Here is a 13768-nt window from a genome sequence, read left to right on the forward strand (position 1 = left end):
GCATTGGTGGTTCAGTGGTAGAATTCTCGCCTGCCACGCGGGAGGCCCGGGTTCGATTCCCGGCCAATGCAAATACTCTTTTCATTTTTAGCCATTGCGAGGTTCTTTCTTGATTCTTCTTCTCCCCCCTCTCTTACACACGTGTTCCTCGTTAGTATAGTGGACGGTATCTCCGTCTGTCAAGGGTAGTTATTTTTAACCATTGTCGGGTATCAACATCTACACGCTATAGAATAACTCATGATCCCATCTGGAGATGCTGCGCCTCTCTCTCATCTTTTTTTAACAACGTTCTGACTCGCATCGAAAAATTGACTAATATGTACGCATAAAAAGTGTATAAAATGTATAAAAATTTGCTCGTGTGGATAGATAAAAAGCGAGCGTTGGTCTCTGAGCGACCTGCAAATTTCAAGCGGTCGTGGTAGAATTCTCGCCCGCCACGCGGGAGGCCAATGGAAACCACAGCTACTCCACCACCATCACACTCAGCACCAGTGTGCCACAAGGCTGTGCGCTAAGCCCATTCTTCTACTCTCTCTTCACCCGCGACTGCAGACCTTAACACCAGCAAGACCGAGGAGCTCACGGTGGACTTCAGGAAGGCAAGAGGCGAGCGTCTCCCCAGCTTCAAGTTCCTGGGGACCCACATCTCAGAGGCAGAAAAAGTAGATGGAAGACCCATCAGTCCCATACCGAGACTTCTCATCTTCTCCTCTGGACGGTGCTGCTGCTGCTGCTCCATCTCTAGAATTCTCTGCACAATTTTTTCAATGGAATCCTGCATCAGAGGTGTGGGCAGGGCGGCTGTGGGAGGAGTGACAACAGCTGTCTCCATGGTGACTACAGGAACGCTGGTTGTTTTGCTGCCCTCTGTCAAGGAGTACCACAGCTGTTGGGTCTCCAGGAGCTTCTCTGGGCTGGTGTTCAGAGAAGAACTGGTGTTCAACAGCTTTGCCAGATGATTCACATTGCGGGATATGTGAAACCTGGTTGTGGGGCGGAGCAAGCTGTTAGGATCGGCCTCAGACCGATGGACCATGTCACTTTAAACCTCAAAAATATGTACAGTAGTGCAACATTAAATCCCAAACTATGTACAGGAGTTAAATATTACTACCAAATAATAAGAATAATATTAATAATACACCACCACACACAAACCCACAGAAACCGACAGACCAATACGTTTAAATTCTGATGTGTAGAACAACAATATTCATTCAGAATTCAAGACTTTATAACAATTCTTTACTTACGTTGCTGAAGCACATCTTTTACAACCCAACTACCGAGATTTCAGTGCCACGACAAGTAAATCGGTTACTTGAACATAAAATATTAACAAGTTGATTCGTCACTATCGTGTAATTTAAGACAAGCAACAGATAATATTAAATTAGAATCTCAACGCAACCTTGGCGTTTCATTGGAGCGATCTCCCGATACATAGTTTGTTCTGCACGTTCATATTTCACTGTAATTTGTCTTTAGCAGTCACCGAGGGTGGAACAAAATATTCGACAAAGTTGGTGACGAGTTATGACCGTAATACAATAGGAAAAACTAGCTTGACAAGATATGAGTATATTGTAGCATGACAACTACATTATAATTTAGGGCCAATTATAACATGTTCCTTGCTAATTTAGGACAAAATTGACCACAGCCTATGCACAATTACGAAAAGTTTCCTCATTCATTTGTGAGGAAATCAAGCCCAAACTTACCTTCAGCGAAGTTTACCAAAGAATGAACTTTCCGGAGAGGAGCCGCTGTTCATATAAACGGTGGAACAGCGCCACAGGATGATAGCGGCCGGAAATATATTGCGTCCGTAGTGGTTTAGCACTACCATTGAAAATGAATGGGAAACGGTTTAGGGCCGTTTAGCTAAACAACTCTCGACGCTCGGTTTCCGGCCAGTCGAGAATAGTTGTAACGGAGAACCAGCCAATCAGATCGAAGCTTCCCGAAGACCTCAGAGGGAGAGTTCGAATCCAGCTTGGGGCATTATCAAATCGAAGATATGTGTTTTAAAAATTCACGATAATAAAAATGTTTAAAGAGCATCGCAGTTTCTGTGAGTTTCTGTGAGTTTAGTGAGCCACAAATGCTTGCTGCTCTTTTTAGGAGCACAGCAGTCTATTAAAGTGTAGTTTGTATCATAGCATAGTTTTAGTGACAAATTCTAAATTGCAAGTAGCAGATATGAACAGGGAAAAGCTACGTTATCCCCTTATTCTGCTGCAAATAATCTGATGAGATAGGTGGGGAACAAATTCAGTTGGGGATTGACAGATGGAATATTTGTGTTGTTAGTATTATACATGAGTTCTTTAGATATTGTTTTCAATTCAGGACTCTGCCGCTTTTAGTTGGCTTTTGCAAAGACAGAAATGTTGACAACAGTATGGACCAAAGTGGGAAATTCAATTTTATTTAAACACAAACACACTCATAAAACATTAAATCTCAAACTATGTACAGGAGTTAAATATTAAATGTAAAACAATGTACAATAGTGCAACATTAAATCTCAGTGCAACATTAAATCTCAAACTGTGTACAATTGTGCAACATTAAATCTCAGTGCAACATTAAATCTCAAAGTGTGTACAAGAGTGCAACAATAAATCTCAAAGTGTGTACAGGAGTTAAATATTAAATCTCAAACTATGTACAATAGTGCATAATTAATTTCATAACTATGGACAGTCGTGTAACATGCATTCCTGGCATGTAGTTCATTTTGTCCTTTCCTCCATCCATCTTCGTCTCTCTGCCTCAAAGAAAGGAGTGGCCACAAACTCTTTCCAAGTCATCTCTCGGGCCATCCCCTTGTCCCGACATAGAGAATAGACTTTGGATGGGCAGTAAATGTGTTTACATGCCACTCCAGGGAACCTTGTATGTATATGTGGGCTGTTTGGTCCCTGTTTAAGAGTCAAATGGCAGAACCTGCAGAGGCGATCAGGTGGCTGAGAGTCGGGTCTCTGTCTCCGAGCTTTTTCCTCCACACGCTTTTTGGTGGCCTCCAGCTCCCTCTGGAAAAACTCTGACGCGGCAAATTGTTCAAAGGGCATTCTGGGGTCAGAGAGCCCCTCAGCAGCATAAGTCTGATGCACCTTCCTTGAGCAGTAGAAGTCGCGAACAGGACCCTGCTGATAGAAAAAGTGGATGGAAGATCCATCAGTCCCATACCGAGACTTGGGCTGTCCACAGGCGAGACAGGTTTTCGTCTGTCTCATCTTCTGCTCTGGTCGCTGCTGCTGCATCTCTAGAATGCCCTGCACAATTTTTTCAATGGAGTCCTGCGTCAGAGGCGTGGGCAGGGCGGCTGCTGCTACTGGCATAGCATCTGCACACAGATGAAAAGAAAAACAATAGAAATCAGATACGGCATGGACTTTGTTTGTCTGACATGAAATAAATGTGGTAACGGTGTATTTACAGCTCTGGACTTGCAGATCAGAGTTATGGATGCTCAGCATCTCCCTTTCCATCTCCACGTCCTCCTCCATGGCTGTGTTAAAGACAAAAATACCGGCTACAGGTTATTAGTAGAAAAGAAAAAAACCTTTTCCCAAAGTTGAACTTGTCACATGAAGGAATTAGCATACCCAGGGGCTCAGCTGGGGCCTTCATGGGATGCTCAGCAGGTGTGGAAGATGTGGTGGACTGCTGCCTCTTCAGCAGGTGCTGCTGCAACCTGAACATTCGTGTACCTGGAACGCAGCGCCTGCCTATGACAAAATGGGCATAGCCATCACCTCTGCTGTCCCAGATCTCCTTCCACCTGCTCTTGGCTCGGGCACCAAATCCAACCAGCTGGTCGTCTTCAGATGAGGCAGTCACTCCATCCCCTCTTCCGGCCTCATAAGTGAGGAGAGCCTGGATTTCTTGGAAACTGAGGGCATAACTCACAAATGACTGGAGGCTGTCCTTACTGTGGCTGTCAGCCATAAAGAGACCTGCTGCCTCCTCGCTCTGCACGTTCTTGATCAGATACACGGTGTATCCTACGTCATTCTGCAAAAGCCATCTGAATGACTTCCCTTTATATTTACCAAACTGCAGGACATAGTCTCCCTGCACCTCCATCTTATCTGAGGGATCCCCCCCCCTTTGTCGAATGACGGCCAAAGCGTTCTGCTATACGAGGTAATAATAATAATAACAACAACAACAATAATAATAATAATACTAATACACCACCACACACAAACCCACAGAGACCGACAGACCAATAAGTTTACATTCTGATGTGTAGAATGACAATATTCATTCATAATTTAAGACTTTATAATAATTCTTTACATAGGGTGCTGAAGCACGTCGTTTACAACCCAACTACCGAGATTTCAGTGCCACGACAAGTAAATCGATTACTTGAATAGAAAATATGAACAAGTTCATTCATCACTATCGTGTAATTTAAGACAAGCAACAGATAATATTGAATTAGAATCTCAATGCAACCTTGGCGTTTCATTGGAGCGATCTGGCTATACATAGTTTGTTCTGCACGTTCATATTTCACTGTAATTTGTCTTTAGCAGTCACCGAGGGTGGAATAAAATGTCGACAAAGTTGGCGACGAGTTATGACCATAATACAATATGAAAAACTAGCTTGACAAGATATGAGTATATTGTAGCATGACAAATACATTATAATTTAGGGCCAATTATAACATGTTCCTTGCTAATTTAGGACAAAATTGGCCACAGCCTATGCACAATTACGAAAAGTTTCCTCATTAATTTAGTCGGAAATCAAGCCCAAACTTACCTTCAGCGAAGTTTACCAAAGAATGAACTTTCCGGAGAGGAGCCGCTCTTCATAGAAACGGCAGAACAGCGCCACAGGATGATAGCGGCCGGAAATATATTGCGTCCGTAGTGGTTTAGCACTACCATTGAAAATGAATGGGAAACGGTTTAGGGCCGTTTAGCTAAACAACTCTCGATCCCCGCGCGGGAGGCCCGGGTTCGATTCCCGGCCAATGCAAATACTCTTTTCATTTTTAGCCATTGCGAGGTTCTTTCTTGATTCTTCTTCTCCCCCCTCTCTTACACACGTGTTCCTCGTTAGTATAGTGGACGGTATCTCCGTCTGTCAAGGGTAGTTATTTTTAACCATTGTCGGGTATCAACATCTACACGCTATAGAATAACTCATGATCCCATCTGGAGATGCTGCGCCTCTCTCTCATCTTTTTTTAACAACGTTCTGACTCGCATCGAAAAATTGACTAATATGTACGCATAAAAAGTGTATAAAATGTATAAAAATTTGCTCGTGTGGATAGATAAAAAGCGAGCGTTGGTCTCTGAGCGACCTGCAAATTTCAAGCGGTCGTGGTAGAATTCTCGCCCGCCACGCGGGAGGCCAATGGAAACCACAGCTACTCCACCACCATCACACTCAGCACCAGTGTGCCACAAGGCTGTGCGCTAAGCCCATTCTTCTACTCTCTCTTCACCCGCGACTGCAGACCTTAACACCAGCAAGACCGAGGAGCTCACGGTGGACTTCAGGAAGGCAAGAGGCGAGCGTCTCCCCAGCTTCAAGTTCCTGGGGACCCACATCTCAGAGGCAGAAAAAGTAGATGGAAGACCCATCAGTCCCATACCGAGACTTCTCATCTTCTCCTCTGGACGGTGCTGCTGCTGCTGCTCCATCTCTAGAATTCTCTGCACAATTTTTTCAATGGAATCCTGCATCAGAGGTGTGGGCAGGGCGGCTGTGGGAGGAGTGACAACAGCTGTCTCCATGGTGACTACAGGAACGCTGGTTGTTTTGCTGCCCTCTGTCAAGGAGTACCACAGCTGTTGGGTCTCCAGGAGCTTCTCTGGGCTGGTGTTCAGAGAAGAACTGGTGTTCAACAGCTTTGCCAGATGATTCACATTGCGGGATATGTGAAACCTGGTTGTGGGGCGGAGCAAGCTGTTAGGATCGGCCTCAGACCGATGGACCATGTCACTTTAAACCTCAAAAATATGTACAGTAGTGCAACATTAAATCCCAAACTATGTACAGGAGTTAAATATTACTACCAAATAATAAGAATAATATTAATAATACACCACCACACACAAACCCACAGAAACCGACAGACCAATACGTTTAAATTCTGATGTGTAGAACAACAATATTCATTCAGAATTCAAGACTTTATAACAATTCTTTACTTACGTTGCTGAAGCACATCTTTTACAACCCAACTACCGAGATTTCAGTGCCACGACAAGTAAATCGGTTACTTGAACATAAAATATTAACAAGTTGATTCGTCACTATCGTGTAATTTAAGACAAGCAACAGATAATATTAAATTAGAATCTCAACGCAACCTTGGCGTTTCATTGGAGCGATCTCCCGATACATAGTTTGTTCTGCACGTTCATATTTCACTGTAATTTGTCTTTAGCAGTCACCGAGGGTGGAACAAAATATTCGACAAAGTTGGTGACGAGTTATGACCGTAATACAATAGGAAAAACTAGCTTGACAAGATATGAGTATATTGTAGCATGACAACTACATTATAATTTAGGGCCAATTATAACATGTTCCTTGCTAATTTAGGACAAAATTGACCACAGCCTATGCACAATTACGAAAAGTTTCCTCATTCATTTATGAGGAAATCAAGCCCAAACTTACCTTCAGCGAAGTTTACCAAAGAATGAACTTTCCGGAGAGGAGCCGCTGTTCATATAAACGGTGGAACAGCGCCACAGGATGATAGCGGCCGGAAATATATTGCGTCCGTAGTGGTTTAGCACTACCATTGAAAATGAATGGGAAACGGTTTAGGGCCGTTTAGCTAAACAACTCTCGACGCTCGGTTTCCGGCCAGTCGAGAATAGTTGTAACGGAGAACCAGCCAATCAGATCGAAGCTTCCCGAAGTCCTCGGAGGGCGAGTTCGAATCCAGCTTGGGGCATTATCAATTCGAAGATATGTGTTTGAAAAATTCACGATAATAAAAATCTTTAAAGAACATTGCAGTTTCTGTGAGATTAATGAGCCACAAATGTTTGCTGCTATTTTTCGGAGCACAGCAGTCTATTAAACTGTAGTTTGTATCATAACATAGTTTTAGTGACAAATTCTGAATTGCAAGTAGCAGCTATGAACAGGGAAATGCTATGTTATCTCCTTATTCTGCTGCAAATAATCTGATGAGATTAAGTTGGGGATAGACAGATGGAATATTAGTCTTGTTAATATTATACTTGAGTTCTTTAGATATTGTTTTCAATTCAGGACTCTGCCGCCTTTAGTGGGCTTTTGCGAAGACAGAAATGTTGACAACATTATAATTTATAATTAATTTCACTCTTCATATAAACGGTGGAACAGCGCCACAGGATGATAGCGGCCGGAAATATATTGCGTCCGTAGTGGTTTAGCACTACCATTGAAAATGAATGGGAAACGGTTTAGGGCCGTTTAGCTAAAAAAAAAAACTCTCGATGCACAGGTTCGGGCCAGTCGAGAATAGTGGTAGCTTTGGCACTATCAAATAGAACATATGTGTTTTTAAAAATTCACCATAATAAAAATGTTTAAAGAGCATCGCAGTTTCTGTAAGAGATTAAAAAGTGAGCGGTGGTCTCTGATCGAGTCCTCGAAATTCCAGTGCGATTCTCACGCATTGGTGGTTCAGTGGTAGAATTCTCGCCTGCCACGCGGGAGGCCCGGGTTCGATTCCCGGCCAATGCAAATACTCTTTTCATTTTTAGCCATTGCGAGGTTCTTTCTTGATTCTTCTTCTCCCCCCTCTCTTACACACGTGTTCCTCGTTAGTATAGTGGACGGTATCTCCGTCTGTCAAGGGTAGTTATTTTTAACCATTGTCGGGTATCAACATCTACACGCTATAGAATAACTCATGATCCCATCTGGAGATGCTGCGCCTCTCTCTCATCTTTTTTTAACAACGTTCTGACTCGCATCGAAAAATTGACTAATATGTACGCATAAAAAGTGTATAAAATGTATAAAAATTTGCTCGTGTGGATAGATAAAAAGCGAGCGTTGGTCTCTGAGCGACCTGCAAATTTCAAGCGGTCGTGGTAGAATTCTCGCCCGCCACGCGGGAGGCCAATGGAAACCACAGCTACTCCACCACCATCACACTCAGCACCAGTGTGCCACAAGGCTGTGCGCTAAGCCCATTCTTCTACTCTCTCTTCACCCGCGACTGCAGACCTTAACACCAGCAAGACCGAGGAGCTCACGGTGGACTTCAGGAAGGCAAGAGGCGAGCGTCTCCCCAGCTTCAAGTTCCTGGGGACCCACATCTCAGAGGCAGAAAAAGTAGATGGAAGACCCATCAGTCCCATACCGAGACTTCTCATCTTCTCCTCTGGACGGTGCTGCTGCTGCTGCTCCATCTCTAGAATTCTCTGCACAATTTTTTCAATGGAATCCTGCATCAGAGGTGTGGGCAGGGCGGCTGTGGGAGGAGTGACAACAGCTCTCTCCATGGTGACTACAGGAACGCTGGTTGTTTTGCTGCCCTCTGTCAAGGAGTACCACAGCTGTTGGGTCTCCAGGAGCTTCTCTGGGCTGGTGTTCAGAGAAGAACTGGTGTTCAACAGCTTTGCCAGATGATTCACATTGCGGGATATGTGAAACCTGGTTGTGGGGCGGAGCAAGCTGTTAGGATCGGCCTCAGACCGATGGACCATGTCACTTTAAACCTCAAAAATATGTACAGTAGTGCAACATTAAATCCCAAACTATGTACAGGAGTTAAATATTACTACCAAATAATAAGAATAATATTAATAATAATAATACACCACCACACACAAACCCACAGAAACCGACAGACCAATACGTTTAAATTCTGATGTGTAGAACAACAATATTCATTCAGAATTCAAGACTTTATAACAATTCTTTACTTACGTTGCTGAAGCACATCTTTTACAACCCAACTACCGAGATTTCAGTGCCACGACAAGTAAATCGGTTACTTGAACATAAAATATTAACAAGTTGATTCGTCACTATCGTGTAATTTAAGACAAGCAACAGATAATATTAAATTAGAATCTCAACGCAACCTTGGCGTTTCATTGGAGCGATCTCCCGATACATAGTTTGTTCTGCACGTTCATATTTCACTGTAATTTGTCTTTAGCAGTCACCGAGGGTGGAACAAAATATTCGACAAAGTTGGTGACGAGTTATGACCGTAATACAATAGGAAAAACTAGCTTGACAAGATATGAGTATATTGTAGCATGACAACTACATTATAATTTAGGGCCAATTATAACATGTTCCTTGCTAATTTAGGACAAAATTGACCACAGCCTATGCACAATTACGAAAAGTTTCCTCATTCATTTATGAGGAAATCAAGCCCAAACTTACCTTCAGCGAAGTTTACCAAAGAATGAACTTTCCGGAGAGGAGCCGCTGTTCATATAAACGGTGGAACAGCGCCACAGGATGATAGCGGCCGGAAATATATTGCGTCCGTAGTGGTTTAGCACTACCATTGAAAATGAATGGGAAACGGTTTAGGGCCGTTTAGCTAAACAACTCTCGACGCTCGGTTTCCGGCCAGTCGAGAATAGTTGTAACGGAGAACCAGCCAATCAGATCGAAGCTTCCCGAAGTCCTCGGAGGGCGAGTTCGAATCCAGCTTGGGGCATTATCAATTCGAAGATATGTGTTTGAAAAATTCACGATAATAAAAATCTTTAAAGAACATTGCAGTTTCTGTGAGATTAATGAGCCACAAATGTTTGCTGCTATTTTTCGGAGCACAGCAGTCTATTAAACTGTAGTTTGTATCATAACATAGTTTTAGTGACAAATTCTAAATTGCAAGTAGCAGCTATGAACAGGGAAATGCTATGTTATCTCCTTATTCTGCTGCAAATAATCTGATGAGATTAAGTTGGGGATAGACAGATGGAATATTAGTCTTGTTAATATTATACTTGAGTTCTTTAGATATTGTTTTCAATTCAGGACTCTGCCGCCTTTAGTGGGCTTTTGCGAAGACAGAAATGTTGACAACATTATAATTTATAATTAATTTCACTCTTCATATAAACGGTGGAACAGCGCCACAGGATGATAGCGGCCGGAAATATATTGCGTCCGTAGTGGTTTAGCACTACCATTGAAAATGAATGGGAAACGGTTTAGGGCCGTTTAGCTAAAAAAAAAAACTCTCGATGCACAGGTTCGGGCCAGTCGAGAATAGTGGTAGCTTTGGCACTATCAAATAGAACATATGTGTTTTTAAAAATTCACCATAATAAAAATGTTTAAAGAGCATCGCAGTTTCTGTAAGAGATTAAAAAGTGAGCGGTGGTCTCTGATCGAGTCCTCGAAATTCCAGTGCGATTCTCACGCATTGGTGGTTCAGTGGTAGAATTCTCGCCTGCCACGCGGGAGGCCCGGGTTCGATTCCCGGCCAATGCAAATACTCTTTTCATTTTTAGCCATTGCGAGGTTCTTTCTTGATTCTTCTTCTCCCCCCTCTCTTACACACGTGTTCCTCGTTAGTATAGTGGACGGTATCTCCGTCTGTCAAGGGTAGTTATTTTTAACCATTGTCGGGTATCAACATCTACACGCTATAGAATAACTCATGATCCCATCTGGAGATGCTGCGCCTCTCTCTCATCTTTTTTTAACAACGTTCTGACTCGCATCGAAAAATTGACTAATATGTACGCATAAAAAGTGTATAAAATGTATAAAAATTTGCTCGTGTGGATAGATAAAAAGCGAGCGTTGGTCTCTGAGCGACCTGCAAATTTCAAGCGGTCGTGGTAGAATTCTCGCCCGCCACGCGGGAGGCCAATGGAAACCACAGCTACTCCACCACCATCACACTCAGCACCAGTGTGCCACAAGGCTGTGCGCTAAGCCCATTCTTCTACTCTCTCTTCACCCGCGACTGCAGACCTTAACACCAGCAAGACCGAGGAGCTCACGGTGGACTTCAGGAAGGCAAGAGGCGAGCGTCTCCCCAGCTTCAAGTTCCTGGGGACCCACATCTCAGAGGCAGAAAAAGTAGATGGAAGACCCATCAGTCCCATACCGAGACTTCTCATCTTCTCCTCTGGACGGTGCTGCTGCTGCTGCTCCATCTCTAGAATTCTCTGCACAATTTTTTCAATGGAATCCTGCATCAGAGGTGTGGGCAGGGCGGCTGTGGGAGGAGTGACAACAGCTCTCTCCATGGTGACTACAGGAACGCTGGTTGTTTTGCTGCCCTCTGTCAAGGAGTACCACAGCTGTTGGGTCTCCAGGAGCTTCTCTGGGCTGGTGTTCAGAGAAGAACTGGTGTTCAACAGCTTTGCCAGATGATTCACATTGCGGGATATGTGAAACCTGGTTGTGGGGCGGAGCAAGCTGTTAGGATCGGCCTCAGACCGATGGACCATGTCACTTTAAACCTCAAAAATATGTACAGTAGTGCAACATTAAATCCCAAACTATGTACAGGAGTTAAATATTACTACCAAATAATAAGAATAATATTAATAATAATAATACACCACCACACACAAACCCACAGAAACCGACAGACCAATACGTTTAAATTCTGATGTGTAGAACAACAATATTCATTCAGAATTCAAGACTTTATAACAATTCTTTACTTACGTTGCTGAAGCACATCTTTTACAACCCAACTACCGAGATTTCAGTGCCACGACAAGTAAATCGGTTACTTGAACATAAAATATTAACAAGTTGATTCGTCACTATCGTGTAATTTAAGACAAGCAACAGATAATATTAAATTAGAATCTCAACGCAACCTTGGCGTTTCATTGGAGCGATCTCCCGATACATAGTTTGTTCTGCACGTTCATATTTCACTGTAATTTGTCTTTAGCAGTCACCGAGGGTGGAACAAAATATTCGACAAAGTTGGTGACGAGTTATGACCGTAATACAATAGGAAAAACTAGCTTGACAAGATATGAGTATATTGTAGCATGACAACTACATTATAATTTAGGGCCAATTATAACATGTTCCTTGCTAATTTAGGACAAAATTGACCACAGCCTATGCACAATTACGAAAAGTTTCCTCATTCATTTATGAGGAAATCAAGCCCAAACTTACCTTCAGCGAAGTTTACCAAAGAATGAACTTTCCGGAGAGGAGCCGCTGTTCATATAAACGGTGGAACAGCGCCACAGGATGATAGCGGCCGGAAATATATTGCGTCCGTAGTGGTTTAGCACTACCATTGAAAATGAATGGGAAACGGTTTAGGGCCGTTTAGCTAAACAACTCTCGACGCTCGGTTTCCGGCCAGTCGAGAATAGTTGTAACGGAGAACCAGCCAATCAGATCGAAGCTTCCCGAAGTCCTCGGAGGGCGAGTTCGAATCCAGCTTGGGGCATTATCAATTCGAAGATATGTGTTTGAAAAATTCACGATAATAAAAATCTTTAAAGAACATTGCAGTTTCTGTGAGATTAATGAGCCACAAATGTTTGCTGCTATTTTTCGGAGCACAGCAGTCTATTAAACTGTAGTTTGTATCATAACATAGTTTTAGTGACAAATTCTGAATTGCAAGTAGCAGCTATGAACAGGGAAATGCTATGTTATCTCCTTATTCTGCTGCAAATAATCTGATGAGATTAAGTTGGGGATAGACAGATGGAATATTAGTCTTGTTAATATTATACTTGAGTTCTTTAGATATTGTTTTCAATTCAGGACTCTGCCGCCTTTAGTGGGCTTTTGCGAAGACAGAAATGTTGACAACATTATAATTTATAATTAATTTCACTCTTCATATAAACGGTGGAACAGCGCCACAGGATGATAGCGGCCGGAAATATATTGCGTCCGTAGTGGTTTAGCACTACCATTGAAAATGAATGGGAAACGGTTTAGGGCCGTTTAGCTAAAAAAAAAAACTCTCGATGCACAGGTTCGGGCCAGTCGAGAATAGTGGTAGCTTTGGCACTATCAAATAGAACATATGTGTTTTTAAAAATTCACCATAATAAAAATGTTTAAAGAGCATCGCAGTTTCTGTAAGAGATTAAAAAGTGAGCGGTGGTCTCTGATCGAGTCCTCGAAATTCCAGTGCGATTCTCACGCATTGGTGGTTCAGTGGTAGAATTCTCGCCTGCCACGCGGGAGGCCCGGGTTCGATTCCCGGCCAATGCAAATACTCTTTTCATTTTTAGCCATTGCGAGGTTCTTTCTTGATTCTTCTTCTCCCCCCTCTCTTACACACGTGTTCCTCGTTAGTATAGTGGACGGTATCTCCGTCTGTCAAGGGTAGTTATTTTTAACCATTGTCGGGTATCAACATCTACACGCTATAGAATAACTCATGATCCCATCTGGAGATGCTGCGCCTCTCTCTCATCTTTTTTTAACAACGTTCTGACTCGCATCGAAAAATTGACTAATATGTACGCATAAAAAGTGTATAAAATGTATAAAAATTTGCTCGTGTGGATAGATAAAAAGCGAGCGTTGGTCTCTGAGCGACCTGCAAATTTCAAGCGGTCGTGGTAGAATTCTCGCCCGCCACGCGGGAGGCCAATGGAAACCACAGCTACTCCACCACCATCACACTCAGCACCAGTGTGCCACAAGGCTGTGCGCTAAGCCCATTCTTCTACTCTCTCTTCACCCGCGACTGCAGACCTTAACACCAGCAAGACCGAGGAGCTCACGGTGGACTTCAGGAAGGCAAGAGGCGAGCGTCTCCCCAGCTTCAAGTTCCTGG

At 43.1% G+C, this 13768-nt stretch overlaps 4 non-coding genes across 4 annotated transcripts; all 4 read left to right on the forward strand.

Moving 5' to 3' along the window:
• Positions 1-71, forward strand: trnag-gcc (transfer RNA glycine (anticodon GCC)). Its single transcript has one exon. It is a non-coding gene; the product is annotated as a tRNA-Gly (tRNA).
• Positions 72-7666: 7595 nt separating this feature from the next.
• Positions 7667-7737, forward strand: trnag-gcc (transfer RNA glycine (anticodon GCC)). The gene has a single exon. It is a non-coding gene; the product is annotated as a tRNA-Gly (tRNA).
• Positions 7738-10396: 2659 nt separating this feature from the next.
• On the forward strand, positions 10397-10467 carry trnag-gcc (transfer RNA glycine (anticodon GCC)). The gene has a single exon. It is a non-coding gene; the product is annotated as a tRNA-Gly (tRNA).
• Positions 10468-13126: 2659 nt separating this feature from the next.
• trnag-gcc (transfer RNA glycine (anticodon GCC)) lies at positions 13127-13197 on the forward strand. Its single transcript has one exon. It is a non-coding gene; the product is annotated as a tRNA-Gly (tRNA).
• Positions 13198-13768: the final 571 nt, after the last annotated feature.

Source organism: Takifugu rubripes, chromosome 14 (assembly GCF_901000725.2).
Source record: "Takifugu rubripes chromosome 14, fTakRub1.2, whole genome shotgun sequence".
Classification (NCBI taxonomy): Eukaryota; Metazoa; Chordata; class Actinopteri; order Tetraodontiformes; family Tetraodontidae; genus Takifugu; species Takifugu rubripes.